This window comes from Terrapene carolina, unplaced genomic scaffold (genome assembly GCF_002925995.2).
Source record: "Terrapene carolina triunguis isolate 2854851 unplaced genomic scaffold, T_m_triunguis-2.0 Scaffold55, whole genome shotgun sequence".
NCBI lineage: Eukaryota > Metazoa > Chordata > Testudines > Emydidae > Terrapene > Terrapene triunguis.
In genome coordinates, this window is record NW_020664406.1 from 850682 (window position 1) to 862530 (window position 11849).

The window sequence follows — 11849 nt, forward strand, 5'->3', positions numbered from 1 at the left end:
AACTTTTAGGTGCAAAGAAAGCATGTCAGCACTAGCTTTCTAATAATGGAATCCTTGAAAATCATCAAACCAGAATGAGCAAAGTTTTCCAAAGTTACACACAGGGAAAGACGTGTAGTGTCCTCCTTTTTAATTAATTTCCTTTTAGCATCTTGAAAATATACACTGTTTTTGTACTTCAGTTGCTACTCAGTAAGAATGGCTTAGAATTGCAGAATTAAAACACACACACACGCACACACACACACATCTCTCTGGCAAACTGAAACATTTAGAAAAAACTACGAGGAGTCCTTGTGGCACCATAGAGACTCAAATTTATTTGGGCATAAGCTTTCATGGGCTAGAACCCACTTCATCAGAAGCATGGAGTAGAAAATACAGTAGCAGGTATATATATATACATAGTACATGAAAAGATGGGAGTTGCCTTACCAAGTGGGGGTGGGGGGGTCAGTCTAACGAGACAATTCAATTAACAGTAGAATACCAAGGGAGGAAAAAATCACTTGTGTTAGTGGTAATGAGGGTGGCCCATTTCAAACAGTTGACAAGAAGGTGTGAGTAACAGTAGGGGGAAATTAGTATGGTAAAATTAGGTTTTGTAATGACCCATCCACTCCCAGTCTTTATTCAGGCCTAATTTAATGGCCTAGTTTGCAAATTAATTCCAGTTCTGCAGTTTCACGTTGGAGTCTGTTTTTGAAGTTTTTTTGTTGAAGAATTGCCACATTGGCTTTATATAGTCACTGCATTTGTTGAAAAAACAGATTTTTTGGAATGTGGCAAAATGAAGAAAGGGAACAGCCTGCCCCTGAGCAGTTGATTACATTGGAAAACAATTGCTTTTATGTTTTTCTTGTGTAACCTGCTGCGGTCCTCTCTCACTCAGAGACTAACAAGAAAAGACTACAAATAAGATGGTAGCTGGAGGCCCTTTGACCACCAGGCATAGAACTAGAGTTAGAGGCTGCAAAAGGCCAGCCAAAAAATCTTGGGTTTCATGATGACTGGCTTCCCCACTCTCTTTGGAAAAAGAGCACACAGAAGTGGGGGAGAAGAGCCTGTCCCAGGTCTCTCAAGAGAGAGGGGAATCAGAAGTTCTCATGCACAACCTAGAGATAGAAAGGCAGAGGATCATCAGCCTTTCTGAGAGGAGGGAAATGGCCAGTATTGCTGCAGAAAGAGTGGGAAAAGCCAGGGCCGGCTTTAGGATTTTTGCCGCCCAAGGCAAAAACAATTTTGGCCGCCTCCCCCCTCCCCCCCGTTTTTTAATTACCCCCCACCCCGCCTCAACTCTGCCCCTTCCCTGCCTCCTCCCCCCAGGCTCTCAAGCCTAGGAGGGAGGGGGAGAAGCGGCGCCTGCGCCGTGGCCACTCGGAGTCTCCCCCTCCCTCCCAGGTTTGAGAGCCTGGGAGGGAGGGGGAGACTCCGAGTGGCCGCGGCGCGGGTGCCGCTTCTCCCACTCCCTTCCAGGCTCTCAAGCCTGGGAGGGAGGGCGAGTAGCGGCGCGCGAGCGGCAGCGGAGGTGAGCTAGGGCGGCCGGGGCACATTTTTAGGGGCGGCATTCTGGCGCCTGCCATGCCGCCCCTAAAAATGTGCCGCCCCAAGCACCAGCTTGTTTTGCTGGTGCCTAGAGCCGGCCCTGGGAAAAGCACAGACAAGTGAGCCTCACCCAGGCATACCGAGTTCCGCTTCACAAGAACAGGAGATTCTGGTTGCAGAACCATTTCCCAACCAGGGAAGAAAGGAGTTAGAGCCTGCTACAGGAGAAACCTTCAGCAGAATCCCAGCTACCACGAGCCAGTTGATACCACCAGGGAAGACGAAGGACTTCCAGCAGCTGAGACCATCAGATGCTTATGGAAGCCTGGGCTGAAGAGAAACTGAGACATTAGGTGATTGCCTCTGCCACAATAATTAGCTAGTGTAAAGATGATATTCAATGGCTATTTTATTTAGCTCTCCCCCCTTTCCAAATAAAAAAGCTGTCTGCTCCCCTGCATTGAGGGCCCTTAAACACGGTCAGCCCAGATCCACTGCCTGAAAGAGGAGACGGACAGAAAGGCTTTGCATTCAATGCCATGTGTTTTTACCATGAGAACAAATGTGCATTAATGATCCCCCTGCAAAATCCTACTGGAGACAAGGCACCTGTAGATTTAATAATGAACTGAATAGGTGAGGTCAACCACAGGTGGAGGTACGGTGTTGACCACCCCTCCCCCACAGCTACATCGTGCTAAAAACTACATGTGCCTTGTCTCCACTGGGATTTTACAGTGTGATAACTAATGCAAGTTAGTTATCCCATGGTAAACATGCCCCTTATTTGCAGTGACGACATAGCTAAATATGAAGAGAGAAGATCAAAAGAAAGTAATGAGAAGACAAAGAAATTGCTTCCAGCTGCTCTGCAGACTCTCTTTCAGTGGATCCTCCTCCTCCCAAACAGGCTAAGTGAGGTAATTGGCATGTGACTTGTTATGCAAGTGAATGAGCGCAGTAATTGTACAGGTTTAGTTGTGCTTATATGGCACACAGATGTTTGATTCAGCATTTGCTTACTAAGCAGTTGCAGCCAGATTTTGAGGGTGTCCTGAAAGAAATCCATTGACTAAATCCTTCTTCCCCACAAATTCAACGCTTAATTCCCCAGAGCCAGAGCAATTACTTTTCTTTTCCTTTTGATATCTGATGCCTTCCAGATGGCTTGGAGATTAGTGGACACAGGTGCTAAATTTAGAAGAATTAGTGGGCATAAATACTGATTAAAGAAATGTCTACTGTCATTGCCTCTACAAATAATGCATCTTGCATGTCCCTTTAAAAACGATCTTGTGAATTTACAGGAATATCTGCTAATTGTGCTGGCTTCACAGACCTCGTAACTGGGATCTTCTGTTAGCTATACAGCAGGCAGTGGTAACGTAAGCTTCCTCATACCACCCTGCCCATAAACATCAATCCCAACCTAGAAGAACTAACCTGGTTAGAACAGAGAGGATGGTTCCATCCGTAAGCTCATTCAGTGGCTGGATTCTCTAAGAGGCTGTGAGCAGGGGTGCCGGTTGTGGTGGTGTAGTTTTATGTTGAGCCAGGTGGAAATGTGTCCATCGGGACTTGGACTGGAACAACCAAACTCACTGCAGCAGGGATTGTATTTGAAAGGGGAGTTCTGTTCTGATACGATTGTAAAAATAGCACAGTGTCTCCCAGTGTGTATTGCTTCTCTGTTGTTTCCATATCCAATCCACTTAGTATCAAAGTAATAAGATGATTTCTCTACTGTCATCTTTGCAACCACAATGTGAGATCCCAAACTAGGCTCTTTCCTTCTCAATGCAAGAATAAGAATTCTGCAGGCCAATTTCTGCCCTCATTTACACAGGTGCAATTCCCTTCTTTTCAAATTATGCCCTCAGTGACATCTGTGGAGTCCCATTGTCTTTGATGGATTTGCAGATGTGATTGATTGGGACTTAATAAACAGTTCTATTGATGAGGCATGAGAAGGAATAGAATCCAGATTACTCTCTGGGTCTGCAAGGCTAACGGGTAAAATATAATTTAGAGCCTGATTTTACTGCTCTTACAGAGAGTGAAACTCATGCCTGGATAAAAGGGCCAGCACAAGGCCTGTGCACCACTTAAAACCTATTTTGAGGGTTTAAGTGAGACTTAAGTGTTACATAGGCTTCATGGTTGTTCTCTGCACAGTGATGAATGTCACTCAAGTACTACTTATTCATACGTTCCATTGACTTTAATAATTACTTGTTAAAGTAATCTGTTGAGTTAAGATGAGGTCATTTTCTGGAGTAGAGTTGTAAATTCATTCATTTTGATTTGGAGTAGGGAAGAGAAGGTTGCAGGCTATTTGTGCTGTTGAATAGTATCCTTGGCTTTTTCAAGTTAACTTTCAGCACCAAAATACTACACAATACTGAGGTTATGTCTACACTTAAACTGCTATTGCAGATGCACTGCTGTAGCACTTCACTGTAGACACTACCTATGCTGACAGGAGGTGTTCTCCCATCAGCACAGGTAATCCACTGCCCATAGAGGTGGTAGCTAGATCAATGAAAGAATTTTTCACATCCCCAAGAGACATAACTATACTGATGTAGGTTCCCAGTGTAGACCAGCCCTTAGGAGTTGAACTCTTCAGCAAACTGATCAATGCTGATCACAGTGTTCTTTAACTGAATTTTGGTTGATGTTACTTAAGATGCAGAAGCTATATAATAGGAATCCTAGTTGTGGCATAGGCCACTGTCTCTTTTGTCATTTCCCCTTTTCATTATGTTTAAGCATCAACAGTCTTTTAGATGAATTAGTCTATGGCAGTGGGCTAGGGAGACTTCAGTGACTTGCACTGCCTAACTCATACAAGGCATTAAAGAAAAATGTGAAATTACAATGGCAAGGTTGTGTGGGTCAAACTTCCTTTACCACATCTTTTTCCCTCCGCAACACCACCACAACTTCCTATTAAAAAACTTTCCTGTTTAAACAAAGCAGTCTCTTGGGGCTTTTTAAAACAGGAGGTTTGGTGAGTTTTTGGAATAGCTGCAGCAACTGTAAATAATGTATAGAAGTGAAATTCTAGTACTATACACTGAGAATTCAGACTGTGCCATGATATTAACTTTTGCAAGCACAATAATGAGTCTCAAAGAGACAGCCAATAAATTCCAACTTTTAAAGGCTGCCTGGTTTGATTACTGGTTGCGTACTGAATCAACAGCCAACAATAAACTAGGGCCCTAAAGCATTACTGTTAGGAAATTGAACCTGGTTAATTTCTGCTTTTACTTATCTCGGGGGGTCCTCTGTGTCCTCACTGGAGCTCTAACAAGCCTGCATTTTCTCTTACTTTATAACTCCTACAATGCAAGTAGTCAGTCATGGTTGTGCTGAGGAGAACTGTATGATGCCCTGGCACCCCAATATTCACCACTGTCATGTAATTAGGATATGTTTTGTACAAAGTATGCCTTGTGAGGTATCATTCTAAAAGTCCTGATCTGCTAGACATTAATATCTCATTGGATTGTATGTGCTATCATCATATGTGAAGTTATGAAATTTGGCTGTGTGTGTGTGTGTGTGTGTGTGTGTGTTACTGAAACATGTTGTGAGGCTGAAAACACCCACAAGCAACCTTTCAGGTACAACAGTAAAAAGGCCAAACAATGTTAATGGCTTATTGAGGAAAAGCACACAAGCACAAGGATTAACCCGCAAACCGTGTAAAACAGAAACCTCTCAGAGATAGCACTACACAATGGGAACTGTTTGACTCAGGTCACAGCACAAGAGCTTTCCAGGAAGTGGGAAGAAGATATAAAAGGGGGAAATGACATCAGGTGGGGACCTCACTCTCCCTACAACACCACACCTGGAAACACCTGAGGGGAAAAAAAGACTGAACTGGGGGAAGTGATGGTCCCAAGCTAGTTGGATTTCCAGCCTGTGTATGAAAACCCGGAAAACCCAAGCTGCAGAGCCAAGGCAGCTTGTGCCTTAAGAATCTGCCAGCCTGTTTATCACTCAGGGTGAGAATTTGCTAAATCATATTCTACCTATCTAGTATTTTAAACTCAGTTTGCGGTTTTGTTTATTTACTAGGTAATCTGCTTTGATCTGTTTGCGATCACTTATAATCTATCCTTTTGTAGTTAATAAACTTATTTTATATTTTAATCCGAACCAGTGTGCATTTGACTAAGGGGTCTGGGGAAAATCTCAGTTTGGTCACCACAAGTGTGCATGGTCCTCTTCACATTGAGGGAGAGGCGGACCAGGAGTTAAACCCATATACTGGCCGGATTTGACCAGGGCAGGATGGTACTGCTCTGGGGTCCTAGGCTGGGAAGCTGGGTGTGTCCCTACCTGTGTGAATGCTGGTGAAAGTGCAAGCTTGGAGGGCTTTGCAACTTGTCACAGCAGCACAGTGTGAGAGGGAGTCCAGGCTGGTGTGGGTCAGAGGGCTCAGTGGCACACCAGGGGGAACCAGTCAAACTGGTCAGCATTTCCTTCAGGATGTTTGTAGTGCTGTTGTAGCCAGGTTGGTTCCAGGATATGAGAGGGAGAAGGTAGGTGAGGTAATATTCTTTATTGGACCAAATTCTTCCTTGATGTGGCCCATGAAGAAGTTGGCATACTGGGGAATCATCCTAGAATCTGTGATTGTTACCAGGGTTAGGACAAAATGTTTGTTTTTAAATGTGAAGTTATTGTGGGTGAGGATGCCAAACTCATCCATTTTGATGTGTTTTGGGTGGGTTTCCAAATGTTGTACATTATCTTGTAGGTAATTGAGGCAGGCAATAATTCCATTTTTGTGAGGGATGTTGGTATACAGGGAGGTGACATCCACGGTAGCAAGAATGGTGTTCTGGGGGAGGTTGTTATGTTATGGAGTTTCTGGAGGAAGTCAGTAGTGTCTTGGAAGAAGCTGGCCCTTTTGGGGCTTGAGTGGTTTGAGGATAGTTTCTATGAGTTGTGTTATTCCTTCAGGAAGAGTGCCATAGGCAGACATGATGCAGCCACCGTGGTTCCCTTGTTTCTATATCTTGGGAAGCATGTAGAAGATCTCTGGGGTGGGTTCATCAGGAATGAGGTTGTAGAGTTTTTCTTTGAGTTATATGGGGAAAGATTTGATGGTATCTTTAAATTCCTGTGTGAATTGTGATATGGGGTCTTCTTTGAGTTCTTTATAGTAGGTGGTGTCAGAGTTGTCATTGGCCTCATTGTTGTAGTAAGGATTAAGGACTATGATAGCAACTCTGTTGTCTTCTGCTTTGATCACTACCTTGTGGTTTGACGTCAGCGATTATGTAGCTATCCTGTTTGTGGTAGAGAGATTGTGGTGGATGTAATGTTTGTTGAGGATTTTACATTCATTTTTTTCCCCTGAAGCAATTAATGTAATGATCTACTGTGTGGTTTCAGCCACTGGGGGGGAGTGTCCAGTCAGATTTTTATTTTTTTATGACTGTCAGTGCAGATGTGGTACAGTAGTTGTCAGTGGTGTTGACTTTGTTGTGAAAAAATACCTTGAGGTGGAGTTGGTGGAAGAATTCTTCTTGTTTGCTACATGTTCGTATAGTATCAGGTTCTGTGGTGGGGCAGAAATTCAGTCCCTAGTAGAGTATAGATACTTCCATGCCAGTTAGGGTTTATCTTGATAATTTGATGGTGTTGGGTCTATGTGGCGGGTCATGGCATCTTGGTTTCTCCCGGAAGTGGTGCTCTGTTGGTGGTTGTAGTTGGTTCCACTTTTTGTTTTTGTGTTGGATGGCTGTCATCAGGGTTTATGGATGATGTTGTTTTGGGTTTGCTACATGATCTCCAGGTAGTTTTCCTGATTTTTTTCTCCTAGTGTGTGGGAGCATGTGATGATTTCTTGTTTGAGGTGGTCCTCTGGAGTATGAAAGGTGCAGGAGATGGTTCCTTGGTTTTTCTAAGGGCCCTCTCCAGAGCTGTTCAGCAGATTTGGAGTTGTATGTAGCTGTCAGAGTTATAGATGGTAAGTCCTCTGGGAATGATGTTTTGTTTCTAGCATTTGCTCAGGAAGTAGATGTCACTGTTTAGTCTGGCTTCCTCCTTCATGTTGTGAAGTTTCCATTTTAAATGGCAAAATTCAATATCTTCCATAGTAGTTTGCCTGGGAACTTAAATTCTTAAGTCTGCTAGACTCAGCAGTGAGTCTCAGAGCTTGGGTCAACTGACTCAGGCTTGTGGAGTTCATGCTATGGGGCTAAAAATTGTAGTGTAGACTTCGGGGCTTGGGCTGGAGCCCAGGCTCTGAGACCCTGCCTCCTCACTGGGTTTCAGAGCCTGGGTTCCAGCCCAAGCCCAAACACCTACGCTGCTATTTTTAGCCCCATTGCATGAGCCTGACTCAGTTGACCCAAGCTCTTAGACTCACTGCTGTGGGTCTTTTTTTGCAAGGTAGATGTACCCTAAGATTTCCTTTCCTAGACCTGAAGAAGAGCTCTCTGTAGCTCGCAAACCTTCCACCAACAGAAGTTGGTCCAATAAAAGATATTACCTCACCCACTTTGTCTCTGTCATTTCCTTCAGTATCTCTCTCTACTCCTTAACTGACTAGAGAGGTCACTTCAGAGCATCATGATGTGCTTCCTTTCCTCCTTTAAATGGTCAACGTGCTGCCTCTGCCTCATTTCCAGCATAAGGCCAAGTTCTGCCACCTTTACTCATGCCCAGTAACACTTTAGCCCTATTGACTAGTCACAGACTAAGATGCTACTGGATATAACTAAGGTGTCAGGCTCAGGGACTTAGTGAGTCAGAGAATGGACATGGAAATGAAACCAGGTCTTCCACATGACAGCAAAGAGCACAACCTGCCGGGATACCATACCAATCCTGCATCTTAGGTTTAGAATACATAACAGTATACTAACAGGGTAACATTTGTTTTAATAGCATTATTATTCACAGAGCAGCACCGTAAGACATGTTTGTTACTTTGCCAGGGAAGGTCTCTTGGACCACAGGACACATGATTCAGTGTCAAGTGGTTTTTATTGAAATATGATACTTCAGATAGAACAGACCTAGTTTCCAAGGTCAGTGATTTCACACACTCATGCTTGGGCTCAGGGCTCGCCACATTTACATACATTACCAGATTTTCCCAGGCCTCTCTCATTTCCCTCTAGGGGACAGGATCTTAATCACAGGAGCTTCATCACAATTCATAGACATCTGTTAAATTAAGGAAAAACACATTTATTATTACTCTGAAACCTAACATTTATTATGGGATCCGTTTTTAAAGCAACCTTCTACTCTGTGGAAGATGGGTTATTAATTCAAGCCAAAATATCACAATAAATGAGATCCTCTGCATACACTAGCTCAGTAAAATAATACGAACAATTCCATGACATCCAATTACATATGTCTGGAAATATAAATGTACAAAAAGAACGTAATTGCACATACTGTAGAGTCACATAAGCCTAGAAGTTGCTAGAGCCCAGAGTAGGTTCATCGTCAATATTTAAAATAAGAGAGAACATTTGGTGTTCTAAGAAATGCAGTTTCTAACATCCTTTTGGTAGTATGCATTCTAAGTGTAGTTAAAAATAAAGCCTGCTGGGTTTCCAGCACACAGTACTGCAGAGCTAAAAATGTATGGCTTGTGCTGGCTATTGTACACCGAAGTTGCACACTGGACAGTTTTAGTGACTCATTTTTAGGTTTCTTGTCATAGATGTGGAACATCTCTGACTTTATATTAGTGTAACAATTGGGTTTGACCAACTGGATCATATTTCTTATAGCCCTGTAAGCATAGGTACAATAGAAGTATTGCACAGCATTATACAATCACTGATTCTCATAACACTCCTTTAAACCATTTTCAAATGGGAAAACTGAGAGGCAGAGCATTGGAGTGTCATATCCAGGGCCACATGGCAAGTCAGCTGGGAATAGAGCTCAGGGAGTTGACTCTGCTTGTCAATGTAGTTCACTATCATATGATCCTCTGTGTTCAAACAAGGTAATAAAGACTCGAGTGTTTATTTTCTGGTGACAACTGGAAGAGATTTATACTTATCCTTCAACCCAGGATGATTTAGTACACTCTCAGTGTCCACTTAACATCTAATTTAGAAACAGATGTATCTTTTCAGCAAAGTATTCACTTTGCATGTCCTTTGGCATATATTTTAGTTTAAAAAAAGAGTAATTTTTTTTTGTCAACATGTGACAACGAATGCAGACACTTCAAGGAAGGCCACCCCCTTATGGATTGACCATCATGTCCTTCCCTTTGTTAAAACACTAACAAATATAGGCTTCATCATGTCAAAGAGAAGGGAATGAAACATACCACGAGAAACAGCTTGCCCAATAAAAAATGCTATTCGATTTACAAAAATGTAGGGATTCCAAATCCTTTTTTCCCTTCCCTTTAAAAATGTTTTTGTTCCTCTCACAGTAATAATATGTGTGTGTGAGTCCAGCACTTTTCAAGGTATTTGTATTCCATTTCGTGAGTCTGGCATTTGAATATAAAATGGATACCTCCACCTGGCACTGGACTTAAATGTTTCATGTGCTCTCACCCATTGTGACATTCACCTTTAAGTGAACCTCACTGTGACGGGTTGGATCACAGAAACCCACTTGGGGCTGCCAACTGATGTGCTAAGACTACTTCTGCCCCTGCTTTCCTGCCCTAGCAGGTTGGGACTTCAATGCCCTGTCTGGTTTGAGCCAGGCCCGCTAGCCTGCTGCAAACCCAGACCCAGGTATGAACCACATCCCCCAACAGCTGCAGGCTTAAACTGAAAGTAGCTTAAGAAGTGTTCCTGTCTTTAACACTCAGATGCCCAACTCCCAATGGGGTCCAAACCCCAAATAAATCCGTTTTACCCTGTATAAAGCTTACACAGGGTAAACTCATAAATTGTTCGCCCTCTATAACACTGATAGAGAGATATGCACAGCTGTTCCCCCCACCCCACCCCAGGTATTAATACATACTCTGGGTTAAGTAAAAAGTGATTTTATTAAATACAGAAAGTAGGATTTAAGTGGTTCCAAGTAGTGACAGACGGAACAAAGTGAATTACCAAGCAAAATAAAATAGAACACGGAAGTCTATGTCTAATACAGTAAGGAAACTGAATACAGATAAAAATCTCACCCTCAGAGGAATTCCAGTAAGCTTCCTTTTATAGACTAGTCTCCTTCTAGCCTGGGTCCAGCAATCACTCACACCCCCTGTAGTTACTGTCCTTTGTTCCAGTTTCTTTCAGGTATCCTTGGGGGGTGGAGAGGCTATCTCTTTAGCCAGCTGAAGACAAAATGGAGGAGTCTCCCATGGGTTTAAATAGACTCTCTTGTGGTGGAGAACCTAGGGTTACCATATTTTAATAAAAAAAAAGGAGGACACTCCACGGGGCCCCAGCCCCACCCCACCCCCGCCCCACCCCGGCTCCGCCCCAACTCCGCCGCTTCTCCAAAATCCCCGCCCCAACTCCGCCCCCTCCCCTGAACGCTCCACCCCCCTGCTCCTCCTCCTCCCCTGCTTCCCGCGAATCAAATGTTCGCGGGAAGCCTGAAACAGGGAGGCAGCAGGTAAGCTGGGGCTGGGGCGGTGGCGGGCGCGAGGAGGCGCAGCCCAGTCCGGCCCCCCCAGCCGAGCAGCTCCTTCCGGCGGCCGGCCGGCCCCAGCCAAGAGGCTCTGGCCTCGGCACCTCCGGCCTGGCTCAGCTCGGGCCCTGGGGCGCCAGCCCCAGTTCCGGCCGAGCACGCCGGCCCCGGCCGAGCGCCCCCAGCCCTGGCCGAGCACCCCCAGCCCTAGCGACTCCAGCTCAGCTCGGGCCCCGGGGCACCGGCCCCGGCCGAGCGGCTCCGGCCCAGCTCGGCTCGGGCCCCGGTGGCTCCGGCCCCAGCCCGGCCCCAAGCCCCAAGACCCCTCCCTATTTTCCCAGACATGTCTGGCTTTTTGGCAATTCCCCCCAGACGGGGATTTGAGGACCAAAAAGTCAGACATGTCCGGGAAAATCCGGACGTATGGTAACCCTAGGAGACCCTCTCCTCTCTCCTATGGAAAGTCCAGCTCCAAGATGGAGTTTTGGAGTCACAGGGGCAAGTCACGTGTCCATGCATGACTCCGTTTTTACAGGCAGCAGCCATTGTTTACATGCTACCCTGAACATCATAAGGTCGACTTCTTATGTGGATTGGAGCCTTCCAAGATTCATTGTCCTTTAAGTGTTTCTTGATTGGGCACTTACTTTGCACATTCTTTTCTCAAGAAGCTGACCAAATGCTTTACTAAGGCTACTTAG